This window comes from Chamaea fasciata, unplaced genomic scaffold, assembly GCF_029207755.1.
Source record: "Chamaea fasciata isolate MVZ Bird 193981 ecotype frontalis unplaced genomic scaffold, bChaFas1.0.hap1 SCAF_19, whole genome shotgun sequence".
NCBI lineage: Eukaryota > Metazoa > Chordata > Aves > Passeriformes > Sylviidae > Chamaea > Chamaea fasciata.
The window spans coordinates 11,597,352-11,611,727 of NW_027094104.1; the positions used below are offsets into that span (position 1 = coordinate 11,597,352).

Genomic DNA, 14,376 nt, shown 5'->3' on the forward strand with positions numbered 1-14,376 from the left:
TTCCCCCAAAAAGGACAAAAACGCTGGTTTTGTTTAAAAGCAGAGCGGGGAGAGGGAAGTTCTCAGAGTGAAACTCATAACTTAAGGGGGGAAAATCCCCTGAACTCAGCAGGAAACACGCCTGAGCTAACTGGCAAACTGGGACTAAAGCCCCTTTACCAGCAGATCGCCGCACCAACTGTCTACACCAAACTGCGCGTTTTATTCCTGCTTCATGGCACCTCCTCGTACACCCCGCTGGAGTGTTTAACTGGAATTTATCCCTGCAGGAGTGCCGCAGTTGCACCATTGTAATCCTCTTCCCTCTCTTCTGGCGCCTGGAGGCCACCAGTGAGTCCCCAGCACTTCCACCAGGAGCAGGCAGCTCGGCTCTGCGCGCTCTGGGAAATCAGCAACTACTCCACTGCTGCAGAGCTGCACCGTTTGCAGGCTTGTAACAAGCCAAGATTACTGTCACAGTGTGCAAGAGTTTATTGCAAAGCTGTAGAAACATTTTTTCAATAAATTAAATAGACAACAGCCTGAAAGGGAGGAAAGAGGAAGAATTTTAGGCATCCAGAGAGATTTCAGTGCTTACAACTCATTCCTGCTAAAAAATAAATTCTCTGGACTGCCTCTTACTCTTTTGCAACCAGAAAGACCAGCAACTTCTCCTCCCTCAAGAATTTATAGCCTACAGTTAATATTACGTGTACTAACCTCCTACTGTGTAAAGATTTGATAGATCCACTGGCAGATTCATTGCATGACAAAGATCTGCTCTTGAAGAGCACTAGTTCAAAATATCCTTGCACCAGAGATCGAATTCTTCAACTCAGCTTCACTTAGACAGCACCAATCCTGCCCTCATGGGAAGCTGAAACCAGCATCTGGACTGGGTCAGCACCTGCAAGCACAGGATATCCTTGTCCAGAAAAAAACCCAGAAAGTAAGAGAGTCAGGGGCTGGAGTTACTGGCTTAATTGTGGAGACAAAAAAAAATAAATAAAATAATAATAAAAAAAATTACAAAAACCCCACAGTTCTTGCAAGGCTAGCTCAGAGTATGCCTGTGCAAAGGAAGCCCGGCTTGGAAGAGGACGAAGAAATCATAATGGTGGGATATCCAAAACACATCCATGGTACCCAGGTGACAGGAGGGTCTCCTGCAGCAGAGGATGTGGGACTAACACAGTCCACACTAACACAGAGATTCTGATCTCAGGGGTTTGGCTTCAACTCCATCAGGAGAACAACTAGGCAGTTCCCACAAGCCCCAGCCAAAAGCCCACTCCTTGCTGCCAGCTTTCCTGCCCCAGAGCAGCCACTCAGTCACATCCAAGAGGCACCAATGCCCACTGCTCACACCACAGCCTCTTCCCTCTTACGCTGTCCCTGCCACCAAGGCTCAGGCACAGGCCTGAGCAGGTGTGGCAGGAGCACCAGCCAGTACTGGTGGTACCTTCAGCCATCGAGTCCGTAGCCCCAAACAGCTCCCACACCTATCAATTTGCTCTCTTAATTGTGGCAACAGCACTAATCCTCTCAAAGATGTTAAACCACCCCGGGCACTGCTCCTCATAGGTCTTCAAGACATCTCTCTTCCTCCTAGGTCTTGGGGAAATGCTTCCTTGCAGCAAAGGGAGGGATATAATCAGGTTAAGCCCCAGAGATGTGAGGATCTGGGATTTGGGGGAGGCAGAAGTAGATATTGAGACAGAAGATCTGGCACTGCAGAAAGAGTACAGCCTGTTGGCGTTCCGCTGCTGCCCCAGCTGTGAACTACCTGCTGCTCCACATGGAGAAGGACATCCTCCTGGCTCATCCCACCTGTGACACCGGAGCACCCTGGGGCTCCTGCACCCAGCTGGGACACCAGGAGGTATTCCTAATCCAGGTTATCCCTACAGTACCTCCTCTTCCAGGCCCTGCTCCAGTGACTCACTCTGCTGTATGCTGGAGGTGGTGAGCCCAGCAAGCAGGGAACGCCTCGATTTGGACCCAAAGGGCACATGTGGTGTGACCAATGCAGGGCAGATGGTCACAGCTCGGACCCCCCCGGCATCTGTATGGCAGCAACACACTGCCACACCGTTTCTGTGCCCTGCTGCAAGAGGGAAGTTTCCCAGAAGAGGAGTCGGTTCAAGAGAAACAACCTCTGGTTTGGGCCCTTCTAGGGTGGGGTCCATGCCAGTTATATAGATACAGATTTTTATGGCACACACTCATAAATTAACATTCTGATTAAGTAACCATGTAGTGACCATGGCAGCAGCCTCTCTCCAGACACCAAAAAGCAGCTGAATGTGAGTGGCCAACCCTGGTCCACAACAGCTGACATTCAGAAACACCTGACAGATTTCTACCCAGGAGAGCACTACAAGGTGATGAACTTCCCAGGCTTTGCCTCTCCTCTGGGGCAGTGCCAAGCCACCACATTTCACCGGCTCCAACTCTGCTAGAAGGTGGGAAAAAAACCCCAACCCACACAGCAAAGAGCCAACCCCAAAAGGAAACACATGTCAACAGCCACTCCAGCAAGAGACAGGTAGGACCATGTTCCCCTAATGCAACGCTCATAAATCACAGCCCTGCTGAGAGGTCTTTTGTGTTTTCCCCAACACAGAAACAAATGCCCTAATCTGTGTGCCTGCACGGGCAGGTAATGAGTTACACTGATAATGTTGCCCTTTGTTAAACACCTGCATGAGTGGCCCAGCATTTGCACAGGGAGGACTTTGTTTGCCACCTTGAGACACATTTCTCCTAATTAAGCCCAGCCTTCCTGCTCTGGGTCTTTGCAGCCATGATTAGAGAAAAAAGCCTCCTGATAAACTTCGGAGACCTGAGTGATACCCCAGCTCCCACCCTGCAGATCATAACCCATGCTGGGGGAGTATCCCCAGTGATTTGTCTACGCTTGGGGTAAGACATGCCAAAGTCAGGCTTGAACCACTGTATTTGAGTTGGAGCCCCAAAAAGGGAGTGGTGGCAGCTCTGCTCCTGCTCTTCTTCCTCACCATGGACATAACAAAGCAAGGAGGGGGCCAGGGACATTTTATTCACCCGGTAGCACTTTCCTCTTTGCACTGGCATGCCCTGGAACATCTTCCATGTCACATCTCAACCAGAGACCACTAGCTCTTCCACAGCATGTGAGAAGGGATCTCACAGGGTGGCCAGGGCCAGACCGAACTTGAAACAAACCTTGAGACACATTTACATCTGCAGTTTTTCAAAAAAGGCATGTAGGATCTCCAGGAATTCACCTTCTGCACCTAAAGGGATCCGAGGGGCATCCAGCACCACCTGAAGAGCAAAGACCTTCGAAACAACAGCTCAGAAAACAGCCAGCTTTCCATTCTCGTGAGGAAAAAAGAAAGTTATGTTTTTTACTGCCCTTTCTGATCATGTACACATGTTCCACAGGCCAAGTAATGCCAATAAGGTGTTGCCAAACCTCAGCTCCACGAGCCCACCTGCCTCTTCAGCAATTCCCAAACCAGCCTTAAAACTGTGCAGCACAGAGGGAAGGGGATGCCCCTCTGACCACCAGAAGACCTTCCCCGAGGCCAGTAACAGCAGGGAAGAACAAATCCACCGGAGAAGAACCGGGAGGGTGCTCCACCAACCAAGCAGGTCCTGTACTCACCAGTTGCTCCTTACCCTCAGCATTTCATTGAGTGGGTCAAAAATTTAAAATTGGTTTAGACTTTTTTCCCAGCTGACATACCTAATTAACTTCTGAAAGTCTCCTGTTTGCTTCTCAGAAGGGAGGGGTGGCCCCAAGCACAACCTGAACCATCAGTATTCTGGGCATCGGCCCGGTCAGTGTGACCCTCACTGGGATGAGCTAATTTTGCCACCCACTGGAACAAAAGGCCTGGCAAATTAACACACCAGTGATCCTCTCAGTACTGATCCCTAAATGCATTTTAACACAAATGGGATTGTCACCTCAACTCATTTGTTAACGGATTTGTGATTCGCTCTCATAAAGGGGTAGCACTGGAAATCAAGATCTCTCCACGGTAAACAGACCAGGGCAGTGAGACATTTGTCCAGATTGAGATTTTTTCCACCAACGTCTCTAGTCAGGCCAGGATGAACCTCCTGACTCTTCTCCCCCCTTTGACAACTCACATCAAGCATCAGAGACGGAAAATACAATTAATTTCCAGGACAAAAACCCAGCGTGCCCCTTGAGGCAATCAGGCTGCAGGTTTGTGGTGCCACCATATCCCTAGGTCCCCAATGACACTGCAGGGCTCAGGGTAAAGCAGAAGGAACCAAACCAGCCTTGGGAAGAGGATAAATTCCCAGTGAAGGAGAGAGACAGGGGCCAATTAGGGAAACATGAAGGAGCAGGTCTGTCTGCAGACTGCCTTTCTGCTCAGTCATTACCTGGGACCATGGCGTGGTCATAAACAGTCAGTGACATCCAGCCAAGAGCTCTTTAAAGAGCAGGCTCAGCTGGTAGAGATGCTCTGCTGCAAATACAACAGATGCAAAGCACTGCTTCTCATTAAAAAGGTATTCACATAATTAGAGACTTCACATGGCCATGCCAATGATTTGATCCAGTCCAGAGCACTCAGGCAGTATTTAAGAGGGCCTGCTTCCCATTTCTGATGGCTCGGGTTGTCTGTGTGTGTAACCCTGCCATCTCCTCACACCCCACACATTGCAATAGCAGGTCCATGGCTATAGTGACAACCAGGAAGGACCTTATGAGCAAAACTACACGTGCCAAAGCCCACCAGCAACCTCCAGCATCCCATCCTGCTTTCACTCAGAGCCAATTTCCTTCCAAAGCCAGCCATGGGGCTGAAATATCCCCAAGTCCTTCAAGTCCTTGTACATAAAGAGCACCATGGGCAAGTCTGCCAAGGCCTTAGAGCACAACCCAAGTGAAATGACTTTTCCTTGAACACTGAGGACTCTGAATGACAGCTATTATTATTCAGATGAAATCAAGTGTCAGATTAACAAATCAATGGGCATAAGAAATATAAAAAGGGTGACCATTGAAGCTTTTCAAATACCCAAACATATGGATGAACCAAATGTGAATTGTAATTGACTCACCCACACCTTTGATCTCTAAACCCTTGGGTTCTCAAAGAGACAGCCCAACCCCCTCCGACCTGGGCTGAACCAATCTGGGCTCCATTGTGAGCCTCAAAAAGTCCTTTCTCTCTGCCTCCATCCCCCGGATGTAGACGCAGCCTGGTGCGTGAAAAGTGAGAAAAGCCAGCTCGACCTCGGAGAGCCAGGGAGCTGGAGCTGGACAACCTATCCCACCAAAACACAACCCCTCACATGGAGCCCATCACCCTGGGCTTCTCCTCCACCGGTCCTCAGCCGTGGTGGTGGCCCTCGGTCAACCAGACATGCATGAGATGGCCTAGGAAGCAGGAGCAAACATGGGCAGTGGCGATGCTCATTCCCCCACTGCTCCTGGAGCTGGACATGGGGTCTCTTTGGTTTTCAAGGATTTCCCTGGGAAAATCAAGGATCAGACTTTGCTGATGGGTTCAGGGCATGTACATGCCCCTGCTGTAAAACCTAGGCTGGTCTGGAAGAACTGGAAGCTGCTCTGCCCTTCTCCAAGTGCCTTGACAGCACATAATCACTTGTGCTAGATTAAAAAAATCTGATTTTTTAGATTTTCCCCAAGATGTTTCTGCAGCTGCATTGAAAATAACACAGAACTTAAATAAATGTTATCCCTAAATTTTTACATTTGAAGTCTGGAGAGAGTTTTGAGCAGTTTTATATAGATACATGAGAAAATAAATTAAAGCACATTATCAACTTTGATACCATACAAACCTCAGCTCCCCAGGACTCACAAGTCAAGCAATTGTTTGGATTTAGTTTCAAGCCGCATTACAAATTTAAGTTCCTGTAGCTCTTCTGAGAAACCCAGCCCAGCTTATTCTTCCCCCTCCACTCTGCAAACGCCGCACAAACAGGTCTTCGGGGAGGTTTTGAACGCCCCACTGAAGCTTCCCCGTGTTCCCCATGACTGGGAACAAGCTGCCCAGGTTAGCTCTTGCTAGACTGAGTCTCAAAGCAACAGGAGCTTTGGAACGCCCGTTGCTGGAGGCAAATGCCAGCAGCTATTCCCAGCACGAGGCTATTCCCAGCACCAGGCGATTCCCTCCGGGAAGGCAGAGCCTCGGCATGTGCCCTGTCCTCCGGCACCAGGAGCGGGTTTGATGGGGGAACTGGGGGAGGCAGAGCAGGCTTTGCTCTGCCCCGATCATTTCTGGGCTGTGACCCAGCTGTGCAGCTGCTTAACCCAGCTGGTGAGCGCTGCTGGAACAGCCGAGCCCGCGACAACTGCAGCGCTCACCCGCGGAGGAGCCCCGGAAGAGGAAGACTCTGGGGAAGAAGGCGGAGGAGAGGAAACTCACGGGCTCTTAATCTACTTTAGGAGCACAGGAGCTTTCTGTTTATATATAGCCTATTAATTATTCCGGTGCACTGAGCAGTTTGACCTCGGAGCCGTCTCGGCGGCGGCAGCGGCGTGTGCCGGGCTCGGCGCGGGGCCGGCCGCGGCCGCCGGGCTCCCGGCCCCTCGGGCTTGCAGCGAGCCCCGCCCGAAGCCCCAGCCGGCTACTCCTCTTCTGCTTTGGCAAGGCCGGTATCTCCTCTCAAGGCTTCCTTCCCTGCTCAACACCCGCTGTTGGCTATTCCCGCTGCCAAAATTAGCTATTTTCCAAATGCCATGCAGACAGCCTGTGGCTCATTAGGTACCAGACCACCTCAAGAGGGAAATTTAAAAGGGAAGAAAAGAAAAAAAAAAAAGATGCTACAAGCCTTGTATTAAGTTGCAACAAGTTCAGGGCACTGCACTAGGAAAAAGGAAGGTGGGCTTTGCTGAGCATGTCCTCGACAGGGGGCAATGCCCAGCTGCCGGGCTCTTTGCAGCTCGCTTTGCTTCGTCCAGCCATAGTAAAGTCAGAGCAGGAGCCCAGGGATGCTCAGACATCGACCACTGCCCCACTGGTCCCAGGTGAGACCTTCACGAGGTTGCTCAGTTCCAACCCACTTGCCAAATCGGGACCCCCCAGCACTGAGGACACTGGCTCTGATCCGGCACAATTCGCCGAAGGTGGCACCAGAGGCGTGTGCAGGGCGCTCAGAGCAGGGGCACAGCACCTCAGTGCCAGGCAGCGTGTCTTTTCCAACGCGCAGAGACACAGGGCAGAGCACAGTCACAGTGCCCCTCTGCAATTCACGTTCAGCAGCATTCCCAGCCCTGTGTACAAACCAGCTGAGGACCGTGTACAGCCACTCCGGGACCAAAGGACTGCGACACACCTCCTGTTTACTCCAACACCTCCTGTCTTCCTTCCAAGTCTAATACACCTTTAGAAAAACAAACGGAGGGCATGCCAAAGCTGCAGGCCTTGCCAGTTTTTAAACAAATATTTAATAGCTCAGTGAAGCAGCAAAGCACTTTATGGGGAAGATGGTGGGGTTTCGTCCTCCCCCTAGTGACAGGAGAATCCATGCTCAGAGTCTGCTCAGCCACCACAGCCCCCGAACCTGATTTCAAATCAAAAATACTATTGCAGCTTAACCCCAGTGCAATTGCCCTTTCAATAAATGAGCACTTTTCCAAAGACTCCCTACTCCTCCCTGTGCCATTCACCAGAACTTGAAGTTTTAAGTTTTCAAATTTCAAGACTTTCAAGCTTTAACGCAAGTTTGTGTTTGATAATCGAAAGAGGCTGAAAGCTTGGGGCTTTAATATAAAGCTTGTCAAGCTGCTTTATTTATTGAAGTTAATAATTGTAATGGATTTTGGGTTCTGTGGGGATGTTTTCTGCACAGTCATATGGATACTCACTGAAGGCCTGATCTTGGAGCCCTTCCCTAGGCAGAGTTCTGGACTGCATTAGACACAGTCATGTTTGGGGACCGGGTTCAGTCTTTGTCACCACTTGCTGCTGAAGACTCTTCTCCTCATCAGACACAACTTCCCACATTAAAAGGATATTTTTTAAAGGGAATTGGTGTAGCAGAATACAGTTGTACTCAGCACTGTTGGACCATGTTTGTGGCAGTGAAGGATTTGGCCTTGTGAAGGATCTATCAAATGCACACGTCCACCTGTGATCTTGTACATTGGCATATAAAATGAAAGCCCCACACAATAATTCTCCCCTCCTTCTGGAAGAGTTGCCTGCTGCACTGACAGGAATGCAAAGTCTGTACTAGTTCCAGGGAAAGGTTACAACTGCTCACTTTTACTACAAACCAGCAACTTTGGTGGAATCGCAGAAATCCCCAGCAGTACCAGAAGAGAAGACTAGCCAAATTACAACTCTGACCTGAGGAAATTTTATCAGCACAACACTCACAAGAAGACCAGAACAAGAGAGGATGACACCCAGCAGCACAGGAATAGCAAAGCTGGGCTCCATGTGTGACACTGTAGAAGCCACACCAAGGGCAGGGTCAGCCACACAGCTCTGCATCCCTGACTGGCTGCAAATTAAACTCTGGGTCAGACCTTCTGCCAAACAGAGCCATGACTCCCTTGATGCCAGGGCTAGGTCATACCATCCCTCTGTAGAGATGTTCTTCCTCCCTCCCTTTTCTGTACAGAGAGGAGAAAACAAAACTGCTGTAGAAGCAGGCTACTTCCAGGGCATTTCCAAGGAGGCTAACGCAGATGTAAGGCACTTAGAAGAACCTGGAATTATTTTTCTCTAAATAAAGTTTCCCTAGCCACCATGTGGCAAGCCAGTTAACAGCTCCCTAAACTCCCTCCTCACCTCTGGACCTTCCCAGTATAAAGGCACCACATGTCAAATCATCCTCACTGAGTTCATTTTCCTCTTCCTTCAGTGCTATTCCTAAGAGGAAAACCACCATGGGGAATACTCAAAGCCAGTGTGGCACCAGGAGAGATTGTTCCCATTGGATCACCATTATGAATGGACTAATGTACACTACACATCTCATCCAAGCAAACCCTGCTCTCCCTAGGTGGAGTCAGAGGGACCGTGCTCCTGACCTCCATTTCTTCCCCTCATCTGACCCATGGCACAATGTGATGCCCTTCCCCACTTGTCTCTGCAGCCCTGCCTGCCGCCTTCAGACTGGGAGCAACTCCCTGATGGCAAAGTTACACCACCACAAATACCTGTCCTGAATTCACCCCACCTTTCCTCTGAGCCTGCTGATAATCAATGTGTTTCATCACAGGGCCCCTTGTTTCCATTAAGAAAGCTAAGATAAGGTCCATTTACTCCGTTGCCTTGTGGCTGCTGCTGGGCTGAGCACCTTTAAAAAGCACATGGTGTTTCTCGCAAGCTAATTAAACACACAGAAGCTGCTGAAAGACCTGGAATTGCAACAGTTAGGGCAAGCCCCGGTACAGTCATCAGCAGCAAGTCAGGACCCAGCACAGCACTTAGTCATTTCCCACAAACCAAGGAAGAAGCCTCTCCAGCCTGTCCTCACACACCATATGGTGACAACAGGTAGTAGTTGATGGCCCCTGACCCACTAATTACACCATTGAGACAAGGTCCCCACTATATGTTGTTCTTTGAACCCAAATGTTACCCACCCCGCATGGCCCTGGCCCATTCGTTGTCAGCTGAACCCATTGGTCACCCACAGTCACACCACCAGGAGACATGAATCCCGTGCTGAATGATCACAAAATTAGACTTCTTCCTAGCTGGGATGGGTGAATAGCCCCAAACCCAGGCTCAAGGCAACAGAGCAGCTCAGCAAGAGAGGCCCAAATGCAGGACATTCCTATCATCAGGCAGATTGGAAATACAGGTCCAAAGAACCGTGGTTCGGGTAGAGTTTCTACAGCCACTGCACCCAGAGCTTGCTGGATGCTTTTAAAAACAAAGCCTTGCCTGGAAGTGCCTTGAGATATCCAACGCTCGGTGTGTGTTACAGACACCTGCCATGGCCCACTTGAAAAGAAAAAAATACTAAATCCCAAACGCAGAGCTGAGCCCGTGGGTTTTCATTCCCATCATTTTCATGCCAAGGAGCACAATGCTCCCGGCAGGCCGTGTGGTCCCGCGCTAACACGATTAGCCAGGCAGATCCTCCATCCGCATCCGTCACCCCCAACGCTTGGTCAACTTTGAAAAGTTCAGCAGCTCAACAGGTGAGGCCATGAAACCCGATCACAACAGACAATGTCATCCCCCCAGCGTCGTGCTGGGAAGAACTTGTCACGTGCGTCATATCGGGCAACATGCTTGAAACAGAGCAGTGCACTGAAACCCCAGCAACACGAATAATCTTTGCCATCTGTTTGAACAACTCAACCCTCCTCAGATCTAAAGGAATGATCCCATGCAAACACAAGGGCCTTGCTGACTGATTATAGCAGCCCAGCCCTTCTTTTTGGGGGCCATTTTCCTGCCAACATTACACAGCAGCTCAGGACATGTCGTAAGGAGCCACTGCAGTGGCCACTGAACTCGATGCACATTCCGAGGAGACCATTAAAAATCCCCACTTGCTTAAGCACAACACGAGGCAGGGTCAATAGCTGAGTTTTAATTTTTTTTTTTTTTCATATCAGGAAAAGGAAATCTCAACACCAAAATCGTTTGGCAAAACCTTCCCAGGGAACACAACTGTCATTTAGGAGATGCCTGTTCTGACCCAGCACAACTCACGGGACTGCAGTGGAGGAACCAGTCTTTGCTCAGATGCAGTCATTTGCACCCAAAGTCCAGTTGGGGGTATCAGGACTGTTCCCAAACTTCCTGGGGCCAATCAACCATGTGACGCTCTGAGGAAGGCAGCTACAATTCTGTCTGTGCTGCTCACTGGGAAGGCAATCAAGCAGCAGGTATTAAACCTTCACTAAAGCTGAGATTATAGAGAATGGCCAAACACAAGGGCAAAATCCTGCCTTGCTCAAGATTTGGATCATGAGGACTTTCACCCCAAACTTTTAACCATAATTCCTTATTCTTCCCTTGCTCCCAGCCTGGCCGATTGCAAGCACCAGCTTCTACTCCCACACATTCTTTGGGGGGAAAAAAGGAGGCTCATGGGGAAAAATAAAAAAAAATAAGGAAGTTTCCGCCGACACAGGAATTGCTGGCAAGCAGGACTTTGCACACTGAAGTCCAAGCAATTTGCAAGTCTTAGAAATGCATGTTTGAAACAGTTTATCACACGCCACCAGACCACAGGGCCTGATCCTACTAATCCAAATCACCCAGTTTCAGCAAGGAGAATGAATTAAGGTAACTTAGCAGCAGTGGGAAGACAAAGCATCAGCGTTTTAAGAATTTTCCATAAGAGAAAAAAGAAAAAAGGGCAAGAAGTCTCCCTGGTGGACTGCTAAAGGCAGAGGAGCTCAGCCCAGTCCTGCTGTTGCTGTTAAAGCTGGCACAGTCACGGCACAGGGGTTCCTAGCAGAGAGTTACAGATTTGAAATATAAATCAGTGATGTTGAGTAGGGCTGGCAACACCCAGCCAAGGCAGGAGGGACTGGGCATTACAGCCCACTGGGCTGAAAAAAAGAAAAAAAAAGAAAAAAACCAAAACACGTAACACTAATGACTTTTTTTCTTTCCTTACGTTAACTATAGGACAACAGGTTTTCAAGTCCCTAGGACATTTCAAAATGTATCATTTTTCAATCAAATGAAGAAAATAATAAAAGAAATTCAACAACTGATTTTCTAGGCTTGCAAGAAACACTTCCTTCCTCCTCACCAAGTTCTACAGTAAACCCCAAAGAGAACAATGACATCCCTGCAGGCTGCTCAGCCAGACACACGCACGCAGGCTGTCGAGCTGAATTCCCAACTCCTGCGAAGACGGAACTCCTCTACTATCCAAAAATCAAGGCACTTCAGAAAATTAGTTTGTAATAGTGGCTGGATCCCATTTTTCTTCTATCATGGTACATATTTTCACTAGAAGCAGTTAACATGCTGTATTCATTAGCGGGGGGGGGAACCCTGCAGTGTGTGTGCAGAAGTTATTTCCACCCAATTTTAGTTATCTCACTATCAAAGAAAGCCATTTAATTTTTCCTGTTTTCCCCCTGGTTTTCAGGAATGATACTCAGCACCACTTGACAGTGTTCTGCTTTCCACACTGCAGAAACAAACCAACAGATTTCATTTCACTCTACGGAAAATGGAGCAAGGAAAAAGTTTGCGTTCCCTCCTTCTAAAGTTATTTTCAATAGATGAAAACTTCAGACAGAAATAAGTAGTTAAACAGGATTAATCACAATGACCTCCAAAAATAAGAATTCATCAAGCTAAACAAATAAATCTGATGCCTCTGCATCTTGAAAATCTGAAAGAGAAGATTTTGGACGGCAGGAACAACTCAAACAAACAAAAACTCCTAACAAATATAAACAAACTTAGCCAGTTAGCTGAAACACACTTCAGATGAGACATGGGTCAAAAATTCTGTCTTCATCTTTTCAAAGCCAAGCAATTGGATTTACACTGCACTCCGAGTGCTGATAACACAGTAACTCCCCCAGTTCAGTTCAGTTGATTTGAGAAAGCATCTGAAAAACAGAGATGAGGCTTGCCCAGCTCACTGCTCACAGCTCATCTTTAATCCAACTGTACTGAGCCACTAACAAAATACAAACATATCTCCTTATTGATACTAAGATAATAAATAAAAGCTTCATAAGGTCTGGGAGAAATAAACATGTTCTTGAGGAATGCTGAGAAGCCAAGATTCACTGAAGTCAGCAAGAGCTTGGAGTTACTTCTGTGTTGGATCTGACTTCTAATGACAAAATTTGTAGGAACAAACTTCTGCATCTAATTCTAAGTTAGAAATAATGCACAATATATAACAACTTGTCTGCTGGTTTTCATCCTTCCCCAAGTATTTTGCATTCTTTAGTCCCCCCTAACTGACCCAGGTCCCAGTCCCACAGCCAGCCAGACACACTCCCATCTTCGGGGTGAATCACACTCGACTGGTTACAAGACTTCCAGCATCACTTACCCTTGCTACTCGAGAGCACCACCGTTCAGACCTCAAGATTTGTCAGAGTTCAGCGAAAACAGCCCTTTTGCAAATATACTAATGAAAAACTACTGCGTATTTGCAGGGATAGGACCCGCACTGCTTAAAATTCAGCAGCTGATAAGGTGAAGTTTTAGGAGGTTAAACACAGCTTTGATACCTGTTCTCCAAATTTAAAAATAATGTGTGTCCTTTAAATATTGGCTTTCACCCACTACATCTGGGATAACAGATGAACTCAATCATAAGCATTATTCTCTCCTTCTCCCCTTCCACCTCCTACTTGTAAAAGATTAATCAACCATTTTATGGTCTAATTTAGGTGCCTAATTAAAAACAGAATTCAACACATACAACACCATTTTGCTAATAAATCCTGACAGGTTTTCTGCTTTGTTATATTCAAGTTCTCCTACAAAATGCAAGATTAATACTTTTTTAAATTCAGCTGAATTTACAAAGTTTTTGTTTGGGCTGCTGTGGGACAACACACTACATCCTACACTGAGATGACAGAATCTCCTAAAACGAAACAGCTTTCAAGAATTACTTCCTCCTCATCAGATCTTATCCTACACTAATTTCACTAAATGCTGAGGGATGGCAACATTAAAAAAACAGACATAAACCTAATCGGACTTGCCGGGTGGGAGTTTCAAGACTACAGAGGTTACAATTCACAGCTCCCATCCAGCTTCAAAGTTTCCATCCTGCTCCTTTAGTATTCCCGTAAACACTCAGTAGAAAAACATATTCAAAATACTCCTGCTAAAGGAATTTCAGTGGGAAAAGGGTGAGAAAGGCACCGAAACGGGAGTCGCCCCTCGCTCGGTGTCCGATCGCTCTTCTCCTCCGCACCCACCGCCGCCCGCTCCGCCGAGCCCACCCGCACACAGACAGCCCGGACCGGGCTGCTCCTCGCAAAATCACTTAGAATTACATCCATCCTTACAGGATGCAAGGCAGAAATTTATAATCTTGTCCCAGCCCAAAGGGTTCATCCCGTTCCCGACGCGCCCGTTACCCGCTACACCCCGCACTGCTCCCGCAGTCCAGCGCCGGACGGGCGATCGCGACCTCGGGCAATCGGTCAGCTCCAGAGAGGATTACGGGGTAGGAGAAAGTTAACGGAGACAACGCAGGGAGCGAGTGAGGAAGTTTTATCTGGAGCGTGGAGCTGCCGCCTGCCAGTTCCAGGCAGCGCTCTCGGAATGGGTCAAACCCCCTCCAAACGTATCAAAAAATTCCCAAATGAGTAAATGTTCCCCAGCTTGCCTCCCCCTCAAAAAAAAAGAAAAAAAAAAAAAGAAGGGGAAAAAAGAAAACGGATTAAATCCCACCACAATGGCTACAAAAAAAAAAAACCCAAAC

General features: G+C 48.1%; 1 protein-coding gene across 1 annotated transcript in view; it reads right to left on the minus strand.

The window, feature by feature from the left end:
- The window catches only part of LOC136299220 (heparan sulfate glucosamine 3-O-sulfotransferase 3B1-like), a 28,914-nt gene that overhangs the window by 13,519 nt on the left and 1,019 nt on the right, over positions 1 to 14,376 (minus strand). The gene's annotated exons all lie outside the window — the stretch shown is intronic.